The sequence below is a fragment of the Rattus norvegicus genome, chromosome 19 (assembly GCF_036323735.1).
Source record: "Rattus norvegicus strain BN/NHsdMcwi chromosome 19, GRCr8, whole genome shotgun sequence".
Lineage (NCBI taxonomy): Eukaryota > Metazoa > Chordata > Mammalia > Rodentia > Muridae > Rattus > Rattus norvegicus.
The window spans coordinates 5,679,822-5,692,820 of record NC_086037.1 but is presented as its reverse complement, the minus strand read 5'-3'; the positions used below and the strand labels follow the sequence as shown (position 1 = coordinate 5,692,820).

At 40.2% G+C, this 12,999-nt stretch overlaps 1 protein-coding gene across 8 annotated transcripts in view; it reads right to left on the bottom strand.

The window, feature by feature from the left end:
* The window catches only part of Cdh8 (cadherin 8), a 407,399-nt gene that overhangs the window by 209,130 nt on the left and 185,270 nt on the right, over window positions 1-12,999 (bottom strand). The window lies entirely within an intron of this gene.

Genomic DNA, 12,999 nt, shown 5'->3' with positions numbered 1-12,999 from the left:
TGCATAGAAGAAATCCCAAGAAAGAATCCAAGCACAAGGAAAGGCACAGAAGACATGGGACAGCCATATGTCTTCTGAAACTTGGAGACCAAGGGGAGTCTGATGTGATTGGAATTAGAGATGAGTACAGGCCTAATGTTAGTGCCCTTCGTCTATTAAAAGCCATTCACAGAGTAGCTATGTAACATGCTTATAACTTGACTAAATAAAAGCATAGATTGGAATTACCTGGTGAGTTATTGAAAATGCTAATGTTACAGATCACTCACAGCAAATATGTTAATAAAAGAATACTTGTGTAATTTTTACTGCAGGGTGTCCATCATTAACCTCTGACAGTAAGGGATGGAAACAGGACAAAGTAGAAGTACACATGATGTCATGGAACCATGGCAATGGCTGCAGTGGATCACCTGAGGGTACAAGGCAGGGTTTGAGACCTGGAGCGCTCATGGAGGAATGGGAACAGACACTATATCTGCAAATCTGAAAAGGAGGGCAGTAAGATGGCCCCAGAGAATGGAACTTTAGCCTAGGCTCTGGCTGCTGTGTTTAGCCCAAGGACAACTACAAACCGATGTCAGGGGTTACCAGTCTTAAATAGTCAATTACTACTGCTCCCAGTGTATGGGGGAAGAGGGTTTTAATCCTGAAGGAGATACATTGTGCCTCTGAGTAGTCTAATTTTGTTGTGATTGAAATAGGATTGAGTCTTTGAAAGGTCTTATCAATCAAAATGTTTCTGAGATGCTTTCAATTGCAGTCACTGTTCAGAAAAAAAAAACGTAATGACGTTTGTTGAGTGGTTGATAGTTATATAATAGAAATTTATCTTTAGAATGATGTCTTATCAGTTTTAAAAACTACAGAGCAACAACATGTCTCGAATTTCACTTCTATAAAGCACTCCAGTATAAATTGATAAATTGGGAACAGTGCATTTCAGTGTGTGTGTGTGTGTGTGTGTGTGTGTGTGTGTAATAAGACTCAGTTTCTCAAATGACATATCTATGTTGCTGGGGGAAGCTGAACACATAGAAGACAAATACTGACAATTATTTGAATATAGTTTAACTTGGGAACAACTGGAGGAAGTATTCTACGTGAGGGGACAATAGGGAGCTTGAGTGTCAAAATAATTTTAGATGAGATGACCTGAAAAGTCTGATATCAAACACAGGGTTAGAGATGCAAGTGAGGATGAAATTATATGAAGCATTTGAATAAGGGAATATGTGTGTTATATGCACTGTGTCAGAAAAATTGACTTTTAGGTCCAGGTCAATTCCTGATGAGCCAGTTCTGCTCTCAGTGCTGCCAGAATAACTTGGAGGCAAGGAGACTGATTAGGAGAACAGACCAGTAATGAGGTTACAGCAGTCGTCCAATTAAGACCACTGGGTCAGGACGACATAAAGTGGACTCGCTTTTCAGTTTCTTTATTTGTACCTGTGAGCTAAGATGGTAATCTGATGGTTCAGGGAGAGCTTGGAAATCACAGCTTGGCCGTGTTTCATCTTAGATTGTGTTCTTAATGTGCAAATGGCAGTAGCAAGTAACCTGGCATAGTTGTTTGTTTTGAGACAGGGTTTCCCTCTGTAGCTAGGCGTTTGCACAGTGACCAGGCCATCAGGCTCCTTCCAGGCAAGCTGCATTTGATTCCTATATGGCTTATGGGAGAGCTTGGTCATTTGGCTCTGCCATCTTCATCCATCTTCCTGAGGGGACATCCGGTTCTCACTGCCCAAAGAGGTAACATACGTTCCCCAAACCCATAGAACCTTACCTCTAGGAGTGAGGGAATTGAATTATGTTTTTGTAAAATACCTGTCGAATATTTTGTAAGAGTACAGACATTTTTAAGGAAGATTACAGTAACTATTTCTGGAGTCTATAAAATTAACCCCAAAAAGTTGAAGAAATAAAGTGGAGAGAAAAAACGACTCCAAGACTGATTTAAAGGATTGACAGAAATCAAAATGAAGCCTAGTATGAAGCTCTGCACGAAGAAACACTGGAGAGTTTTCCTTTGCTTTGGTATTTAGTTTATAGCAAGCGATTTTTCTTTCCAGTGTGAAGTAATCCACTAGCAAGAAAAGTTACTCATGTTTAATGGTCACTATGATACTGTTTTATTGAGCCCAGTCGCTACTAAAACATGGGGAAACAGAGGAAGTGGTCAAAGATTTTTCTTCAAACACTGACATTGCATTCTGCATTGGTGCAAATTAAGGAATGTCTTCACAGAGAAAAAAAAACCCTCGAATATTTTTGAACGTCTATGGGGTTGGGTTAAGCGGTGCCACAGAAGCTTTTGCATACAAAATGGCTAACACATGCACATATCTTCAGGCAAGTCATTTAATTTGACACAGTATCAGATTAATTATATATAATATATACATTATATTCCTATACAATATATAATATAAACATATACATATTTATGTATGCATGTATACACCCCTAAATGTATACCTATACATAAATACATACATATAAATATGTATATGTATATATATATATCATATAACTAGCATAGTTCAGAGGGTTAAGCAAACAATATTTGTAGATAACCCAGAAATTACCACATCCTAAGCCTGAGAGTAATAGCCATGCCTCTATGCAAATTTACTACCTTCTAAAAGTGGTCCCCTAAGATCCAACCATAATGATATGATATAGACAGTCATAGTTTAAGTATACAGTTAAATCTTTGCAGTCAATTCTGATGTGAGGTCATGATTCAAAATACATGTTAGGACAAACTTCTCACCACTGAACTCTGCTTATTTTCCTCTGGCACACTAATTTCTGATGTGACTACTGTGAGGAAGAAAACCCTCGTTCATATTTCTTTCTAAAATGAAGCGTATTTAAAACTATTCATTTAGGGAAACAAACCATGCAGACCATTCCGCCCAGAGAAGAAAGGGAGAATGTGTCCTTGGCAGTTTGTTTTCTTTTTTTCCCCCAAACTACTGCCCATGACTTCTGCTTCTCTGTCTATTGTCATGTGGTGTCCTTTCACTGTGAGAGGCTTCCCATCACAGTACTTGTGCGTGAGGGAAAAGAACTCAACAGCTCCATGGTTCAGCTATTCAACCAAGACAACCATTTTTTCTTTGGCAGAGTTATGGACAAGTCTGCTGAAAAAAAAATACAATTTGGGGGAAAGGTCACAAAGACTTGAATCAGAACACACGTTATACTTTCTATCTCTGAATTTCTCAAATTCTGCATATATTTCTAGAAGCTTTCTGTATTTGCTTAAGTGAATTCTCATTTCTATGCATGCAAAACTGAATACAAATTGTTGTACAATATTCAAGATATAAGTGAGTAGACATATTAATAGTTCTAAGCTGATCACTACACAATTTATATATGAATCTATGTCAACTATAATAAAGGAAAATATATATACCAATAAATTCGTACGAAAGAAGTGATTTCATTATTAAAGTTGACAAAAAAAGATACATTGGCAGGTAACCTCGTATTCATCAGCACATGACCTCTGTCTAATCTATTTCACATCAGTCTCAGCTTTGGGATAAATTGCTCTTGGGTCAGAAAGGGAAAAGTGTTTAATGTAGTGAGTGCAAAGCCAGGCATCTGGCAACTCGCCAATACAAGTTTTCTGATGCTACTTGAATAGAAGGCATTCTCAAGATCACGCTTATCCCACATAGATGCTCTACTGATTCGGGAACCACAGCAGGGCTAAGACAAGCTTTTGCCCACATTCTCATCTCAGATATGTCTCCCTGGTGCCGGGTTTCCAGAAATGCACATCCGTGGATCTTAGATACTTGGAAAGTGTCTAATCTGTCAGGGATGCTATTCCTTCACAGTGATTCAGTACTGTTGATGCACCTATATACTGCGATAGAAGTTTCGCAGATGCATTTGTCCAGTGATTATCCAGAAGAAGGATGATGGATGCTTCGAAGTGAATCTTGCAGCAGAAGAGATTTCGAGTCAAGCTGCTGTGTGGGCTTCTCTGTGGAAATACATGCAGAATGCAGAGCACGGAGGCAAATTGAAAAGTGTAAACCTTGCAGGATAATGTTTCTTCAAAGCAGCAAGTGTTGCTGTGTGATAAATAGGACCCTGAGTAATACCCAGGAAATACAACAACCAGGATTCTCTGTTTGTGTTTTCATTTGGAACAGTTTTTGTCCTTTTGTCAAGGATACAAGAGACTCATTTAGCTAGTGACTATAAATTTGACACTGTGCCATTTCTCCAAGAAAGCCCCTATTATAATCCAACTGGATGCTGATCCTAATTATAATATAACTGTTGTCTCTCCAGCTGTTGTCAACAAAAATGATCCCCGTCACTGCAATCCAGGCTTCTAGTATCAAGTCAAGTGTGAACACACCAGTCCAAGGTGATTTCTGTTTTTAACAAACCTGTTTTTCTACATTTAGATTCTTAGTTAAATGAAATGTGGTGATATGTTGCATGGATTTTAATTAATAGAGAGAACGCAGTATCGTCCACATCTTTTCCCACTTGAAACTTTCCTCCTTTTAACTTCAGAACTCACATATTTTCTTCCAATCATGACAGCAAACACTACAAGCAAAATTAACCATCAAAGACGTTGCTCTGTCAGGTTAGAGGTTCTGGTTTGCTGACAAACGAAGATGAAAAGCCTTCGGGGAAAATAAGATGTTGGGCTTTAGGTAGCATAGCTCTGCTGGCTTGGCTATACTTTTTTTTATGAGCAAGTCAGCACACCAATTCTGCACATTATTCAGAAAGAAAAATGCTGGTGCTGACACCCTGAGCAGGAAAACAAAGGTTTGGTGCAGTGTGAAAATGCACACACTGGAAAAGCTAAAGCTATTATGATGAGAGGAACACAGACCCCATTTGCAAGGAGTCATTTGCAATCCATTCTTAGAGAATAAGCATTGCGATAGCCAGTGGGCAAATAAAGAAGCAGAACCTTTGCAATAGCTGAAATCCAAAGAGGCGTGCACCGCTGGCCTCCTCCTATCGCCTTCAAACTTTTCATTTTAATTTCTAGGTCCCTGTCCCAAGTTCAGTAGGAATAATCTACAGACAGCAGGCACAGACACATCATCTGAAAAAGCCTTACTTAAACATTCATACACATTGCAAAGATCACAAGCCTAACAGGTCATAGCAGCGATGGGATTCTTCTCATTAGTTTAATGAAAATAAACCCTGGGCTCAACTTTTCTCATCCCTCTTATTAATTTCCCCAAGTACTGTGGAACACAATAGGTACATGGGCACAGGGGTCTCCATGACAACATGGCTTGTTTGCTGTGAAGCAGCTATGCTATGATTTCACATGACCCACATAACTTGTTGGCATTTAAATTAACAGTTACTACATGCAGAAACATGATGTCCTGGATGTTTTCAACATGTCATATCCAGTCCATTGCTTGGTAGTCTTGTTGAACAATTCTTTAAAGTCTTGGGTTTTGTGTTCTTCCATTTGTTTACGTCTTGGTTTTTTTTTTAATTATAATATGACAAAACCCTCGTGTAATTATGATAAAAGCTGAAAAATCCAAACATCCAACTTATACCACTATCCCATTTCTTTAACTGATACCATAGTTATTAACATTTATTTCTCCAGACAGATGTCCAGCCAGTGCTCCCAGTGGGAAACATGCCCTAAGTCCTATTGCTATGTTTCTGTTGTGCTCCTTAATTGTAGAAGACACATGCCAAATATCCCAATCTCCAAGCTGACTTGGGGGAAGGGGTTTTTGCAGGCTAAGGGAGATTATAGGGGACTTGGATTAACCTATATGTGCAGATCTCTTTGTCAGCTTAGTTCTGAAGGTAGGGAGCCAAAGCACATGGACATTCAACTTCAGGCCTGAGGAATAGCAAATTGCAGTCTTGCTTTACTTGATAATCAAGTCTTGCCATCAGTCAAGCCCAGCTGACATGGATGAGGAACTCTAACTTGGTCTCATTTATTCAGAAATACACCACATCAAAATCCCAGGAGTTAGCCCCCCCCACCCCCTTGTAATATGCTTTGCTCTGAGTGCTGCCTTCCTACGCCACCTCTTAGCCTACAGTGGACACAGTGGACAGGGCCTGGCAAATTTCTTGTCTTCCAAAATGACTTGAGTATATGAGTGGGCGGGCAACTTTCTTAACTGGGTTAACATGAGGGACAGTACCAAAATGCATTATGCCATTCCATTATTTCTGGCTCCGTGACTTGAGATATCAGCTAAGAAAATAAATCCAGCTTCCACACTGTTTTTGGAGCACGTAGATGTAAGCAATAACGTAACAAGGAGATAGCCAAATCACTTAGCATTGTGTTTAAAATGAGCCAGAAATGTTCATACACGATTAAAATGGCTTAGGAAACATAGCTGAGGACATGGACAATTCTTGCTCACCCATACATCATTCAGGAATCCATCTGTAATGTGCATTGAGTGAGAGAACTGGAAAGAATCATGTGGAAATGTGTTATTGTAAAAATCTCACCTATGTTTCTTGTGCACAGGGGGAAAGTGCCTTCTGCAACACTTGCAGAGGATGCTTGCCATCCTGGTGGCCTAGGACGTACATTTGCAAACAGATAATGAGGGCAACTGGAGGCCTGGTTGTGAAAACTAATAAGCTGCCTGGTTTACAGTAACATGTGCATAAATAAACCCTGTCTGAATTCGGATGACTTCCCCAACAGTACAAAACAAAAAAAGTGTATTTTTATTCCATAGGCAGCCTATTTCTAGCAATAGGATTTTCCCCTAATCAGTTTCCTGAGAAATAGTATCCTATAAATACTAGAACTGAGCCAGCATTGTGTATGCTTTGGAATATCAGGTACATCCATCCAGATCTTGCAAAGTTACGCCACACACGGCATTGAGATGTACCATTTAGATGGCATAGTAATGGGCAAGTTTAATTGTTTCTGTTTTGTTATAGGAACTCATTAATCTGTTCCCACTTGTGGTGTAGACTTTTCCATAGCATACACAGGATATGAGTCACTGAGCAGGATGCTGTGGTATAGGAAAGGATAGGAGAGTTGGAATTTCTGGTTAAACGGTTTGGAGATCACAATGTTTGCAGATGATATATCTTCATTGTAGAAAACGATAAATTTTTATTTTATACTTATTTAAAAAAAACAATGTCATCCAGAATAACCCTGACTTTATAACCATGAGGACATGAATTCAGATCCCCAACATTCATACAGAAACCTGGACACAATGCCACATACCCATTCCTATGTTTTGGGCCAGTAGATTCAAGAGGATACCAGGGGTTTGCTGACCTCTAAGATCACAAAATCGGTTAGCTAGAAGTTAAGTAAGAGACCATGTCTTCAAAAGCATAGTGCCAATCAACGAAGGAATACAGTGAACGCGGCTTCTGTCTTCCACAACTTAGCATAATATGTGAATGTGAAACACACATGAACAGACATGTAAACAGACACAGGCATACACGCATACAGATGAGCTCATACACAGACATAGATACCAGATGGAGCTATAATTCTGCATCCATGAATTGGTATGCCAATCAACTAAGAATTTCTCGTTAACATCCTTGACTCAGTTTTCTAATAACCAATATGAGACCAAGACATGAGATCTGGCACAGAAGATAAAGGCACTTGCCTCCATGCATGATGACCTGATTTCATTGCAGGGTTCCACATGGTGGAAAAAGACAAGTAAATCTCAAGTTGCTGTTATATCCACATGTGCACTGTGACACACAGCAGCACAGAGAGCATCCTCGACCTCAAACACACACACAACTGAGTAATGTTTAAGAAAAAATATCTTAAGAGAAAGGACGCCATGGTCTTGACTGTCTTACTGTGGGCCTCTATGAATAAAGGATCAGCATTATTGCCAGATTCAAGGATCTTTGTTGTGTCATGATCTTGGGTTCCCTACAAGATGACACTGCGTGTTTGATAAAATGTGAGATAAGGCTACTATGGATGAAGGTAAAACACCCCCATCCCAGTGCCTGTTTATTTCTGTTCTTTAAGAATAAGCTCGACTCTCTAGTGAGGAGCCGGGACTTGTAAAAAATGATGACAGTGCACTGTCAGCTCTCTTTTGTGAAGGGAAGGACAAAATCCTGTCAAATTTCAGACCTGCCGAAGTGAAAAGTCACTGAGCCAGTGGAGCGAGTAGAATGAAAGATCCAAATAAGGCAGTATTTATTTGATGTCATTAGGATACTTGGGGTTTCAGAGGGAGATTTTCCTAACTAATCTGTATTAGCAGAGAGTATGGCATCCTGTGCATACTGCTATCCACAATACAGCCAGCATGTAGGCAAGGCAGCTTATCCCTACTCAGGACACTCACCATCTTTGTATTGATATGCCGCCGTGCATCGAGCCTTTATTCCAGCAGCTAAGCAACTATCACTAGGAGAAAAACTCTTGCTTTCTCTAGAGGGCAAATAGTCGGGGCAGGAATGTTTTCAGCAATAGCTACAACATGGTATCATAGACTGTTGTAGGTGAACCAAATATTGAAGAGTCCTAAACAAAATGAAGCAACTAAGGAAATGGTTTTCATATGAGGAGGTTTTAATCATAACGTTAAGCAGATTTTATATTGACAGAAAAGGATGATCCTGTCTCCAAGGTCATAGGAGTTGCAAACTAGGGGCACTTTTCCTGAATTAAGTGAATCATTTGGAGTTTGTTTGGGGAAAATTAGAAAAAAAATAGCCATTTAAAAAGAAGAGTATCAGAGCTCTAATCTTTTGAATTACTTCTTTTTATCTAAAGATTTGGTCTGGCAAATCTAGGCCTGTCATTCAACAGAAAACCACAATATTTTCAAGATATACTTGATTCCTATCCTGAAATGTCCCAGTCACTGAGGTCTCACAATGCTTTATTTGACTGCCTTTCAGGTAATATTTATTTTTATGCAGACATTTTTATTCAAAGAAACTTTTTTTTATATGCCACAAGCTTCTTAACAATGCCTTCTACCTCCTTTTATTTTATGTTGTTTTGTCCTGTTGAACTGTCCTCTCCTGGAGGTCTGCTCTTTTCTAAATAAATGGAAGATCAGTGAATATGGAGAAAGGGGAGGTAAAAAGAAGCTACAAGGGCAGAGGAGGAAGTAGAAATTAATTTTGGGATGTAATATAGGAGAGAATAATCTATTTTAAATAAAAGGAAGAATAAAGAATCTTTAACTGTTTTTACTGGATATTTTATGTATTTACATTTAAAATGGTATAACCTTTCCTGTTCCCCCCTCTACTATCTTCCACCCTCCTGATTCTTTGACGATGCTCCCATTCCCACCCACCCACTTCCACCCCAATGCCCTGGCATTCACCGACACTGGGGAATCGAGCCTTCACAGGACCAAGGGCTTCTCCTCCTATTGATGCCATCTCTGCTAAATGTGTGGCTGGAGCCATGGGTCCCTCCATGTGTACTCTTTGGTTGGTGATTTAGTTCCTGGGTATTCTGGGGGAGGGATCTGGTTGGTTGATAATGTTGTTCTTCCTATGGAGTTGGAAACCCCTTCAACTCCTACAGTCCTTTCTCTAACTCCTCCACTGGGGTCCCCATGCTCAGTCTAATGGTTGTTTGTGAGCATCCTCCTCTGTATTAGTGAGTCTCTGACGGAGCCTCTCAGGAGATATCCATGCCAGGCTCCTGTCAGCAAGCATTTCTTCACATCAGCATGTGACTGGGTTTGGGGACTGCATATAGGTAGGATTCCCAGATGGGGCAGTATTCCTCTTTATTCTATCAAATTTCCCCTATAATTCTCACCTCCATACTTCCACATTTCTGAAAGGCATAACCTTATCATTTAGGTCATTCTTCACACATAGCTCCATGTTGTCTTATTTACATTTGGAAAGTGGAATACCTGGCAAATAAAGGCTCGATTCATAACTTGTATTATCTTTGAAACAAACATGTTAAAATTTGGAGTGAGAGCCTCAGTGCACCATGTGATATGTCAGATCTGATTACAAAACAAACATAGCTGCCTGCAAGCCTGCTCTTCAAACCACACTGTGTACATTACAGTGTTTCTGATTCTAAATCTTTGAGTTCTGGGAAAACAACCTGGTAGTTTCTGTTTTTAACTCTATTGTCCAAAACTGTATCTTTTACATAACTATCTCTTTAGTGAATATGAGTAAGATTTAATGAATAAGTCATGTATTGACAAATTTGTCCAAAACTGTATCTTTTACATAACCATCTCTTTAGTGAATATGAGTAAGATTTAACGAATAAGTCATTTATTGACAAATTAATACAGTGATGAGATGCTTGGCTTTATGTGTTGATACTTTTGTATCATTCTCATTTTTAATCTTACCAGTTAATAATGGTAAATATTTTCTCTATTCTAATTCTTATGAGGGTAGGCAGGACCTATTTTCAACTTGGGTTCATATATTAGTGCAAACAAAAGCTAATCTGATCTCAAACTCTCACTTAAGTTCATGGGTAGAGAAAAGAAACAGACAACTTAGTGGTGAGGGTGCGGGGCTGAGGAAAGGGTCTTTATCAGTGAGGAATTTTATATGATAGGAAGTATAGTAAAGGTGGAGAAATGGGGTGTCATGGCTCACAGGCCACACAATCCTGCATCAACAGCTTTAATTACATGTAAAAAGATAATTCGTAAGTGCTCAAGTATGAAATTGCGATTCAAGGACAAGGCTACTATGGATTAAATAGAGTAGTAACAAAGACAATAACTTATGCTGAATTAGCATGATGTTGGTTGAAACCAGGACTAAGAGAACTCTCTAGAATGTATATCAACAAAATAGCCTACTAGTCAAAGGCAGTAGCGATGGCCAATGATGTTATGGGTTGGGGACAATTTGTACAAGGCTATCCTTTCCTGTTGGGAGAGTTTAATTTAATTGGGACTTTTCTGTTAATATCCTGATTGGTTTTTGTCAATTTGACTTACACTAGAGTTATGTGGGAAATTCAGTTGAGAAAATGCTTTCATTATATTGTCTGTTTATAAGTCTATGTTGGCATTTTAATGATTAATGGTTTGCATGGTAGGTTACCAGGCCTGGTCAGGTGGTCCTGGATTGTACACAAAAAGCAGGCTCAGAAAAGCAATAAGTATCACTGTAGAATCTTATTTGCTTCAAATCCAGCCTGCAGGTTCCAGCCTTCAGTTCTAGCTCTGACTTCCATCATTGATGGAAAATGATCAAAGAGATGTGAGATGAAATAAACCCTTTCCTATCTGATCACAGTGTTTTATCACAACTATAGAAACCTATCTAATGACATGGCAGATGACTGGAATATATTTATTGGTCTGAAATTTCAAGAATTCATATCAATTCTAAAAGCTGGGGCTAGATCTTCAGGCAAGGGCAGTTTGAAGTAATACTTCTCAATAACGAGCCACAATGTATCTGAAACTTATGAAGTTAACACAGTATGCTATAATTAAAATACATCAACAGGAAAGGCACTCAGTCATATCTCTAAATTTTTGAAGATTATATATATATATATATATATATATATTTATATATACCTATATATCTTCCAACACACACGTGCGTGCGCGCACACACACACACACACACACACACACACACAGAGAGAGAGACATATATATTCCTGATAGAAAGTAATTATTACTACAGTCCCATTAAATATTTCTAAAATATCCTTCTATAAAGAACATAAAAGTTGGGGATTGGGCTCAGTGGTAGAGCGCTTGCCTAGGAAGCGCAAGGCCCTGGGTTCGGTCCCCAGCTCCGAAAAAAAGAACCAAAAAAAAAAAAAGGAACATAGAAAATGTTATTTAAACACAGTTTTTACCAATATAATGTTTATTGGCATACTTATCACTGCTCAGCCTTATTTTAATGAGTTACTCCTTTGATTATTAAAGGGACAATATCGCCGGCCCGCAGCAGCTCTCTGCTCCCAGACCCCGTGAGAGAGAGACCCAACCGCCTGGTCAGGTGGGCACTCCTGAGGCTGCAGAGCGGAAAAGACCACCAACACTGCTCACCCCTGCCCTCATCCCTAGCCCAAGAGGAAACTGTATAAGGCCTCTGGGCTCCCGTGGGGGAGGGCCCAGGAGCGGCAGGACCCCTGCCTGAGACACCTCCAGAACCTGAAGGAAACAGACCGGATAAACAATTCTCTGCACCCAAATCCCATGGGAGGGAGAGCTAAACCTTCAGAGAGGCAGACAAGCCTGGGAAACCAGAAGACACTGCTCTCTGAACACACATCTCGGACGCCAGAGGAAAAAGCCAAAGACCATCTGGAACCCTGGTGCACTGAAGCTCCCAGAAGAGGCGGCACAGGTCTTCCTGGTTGCTGCCGCTGCAGAGAGCCCGTGGGCAGCACCCCACGAGCGAACTTGAGCCTCGGGACCACAGGTAAGACCAAATTTTCTGCTGCAAGAAAGCTGCCTGGTGAACTCAAGACACAGGCCCACAGGAACAGCTGAAGACCTGTAGAGAGGAAAAACTACACGCCCGAAAGCAGAACACTCTGTCCCCATAACTGACTGAAAGAGAGGAAAACAGGTCTACAGCACTCCTGACACACAGGCTTATAGGACAGTCTAGCCACTGTCAGAAATAGCAGAACAAAGTAACACTAGAGATAATCTGATGGCGAGAGGCAAGCGCAGGAACCCAAGCAACAGAAACCAAGACTACGTGGCACCATCGGAGCCCAATTCTCCCATCAAAACAAACATGGAATATCCAAACACCAGAAAAGCAAGATCTAGTTTCAAAATCATTTTTGATCATGATGCTGGAGGACTTCAAGAAAGACGTGAAGAGAGACCCTGTGAGAGAGAGACCCAACCGCCTGGTCAGGTGGGCACTCCTGAGGCTGCAGAGGGGAAGAGACCACCAACACTGCTCACCCCTGCCCACATCCCTGGCCCAACAGGAAACTGTATAAGGCCTCTGGGCTCCCGTGGGGGAGGGCCC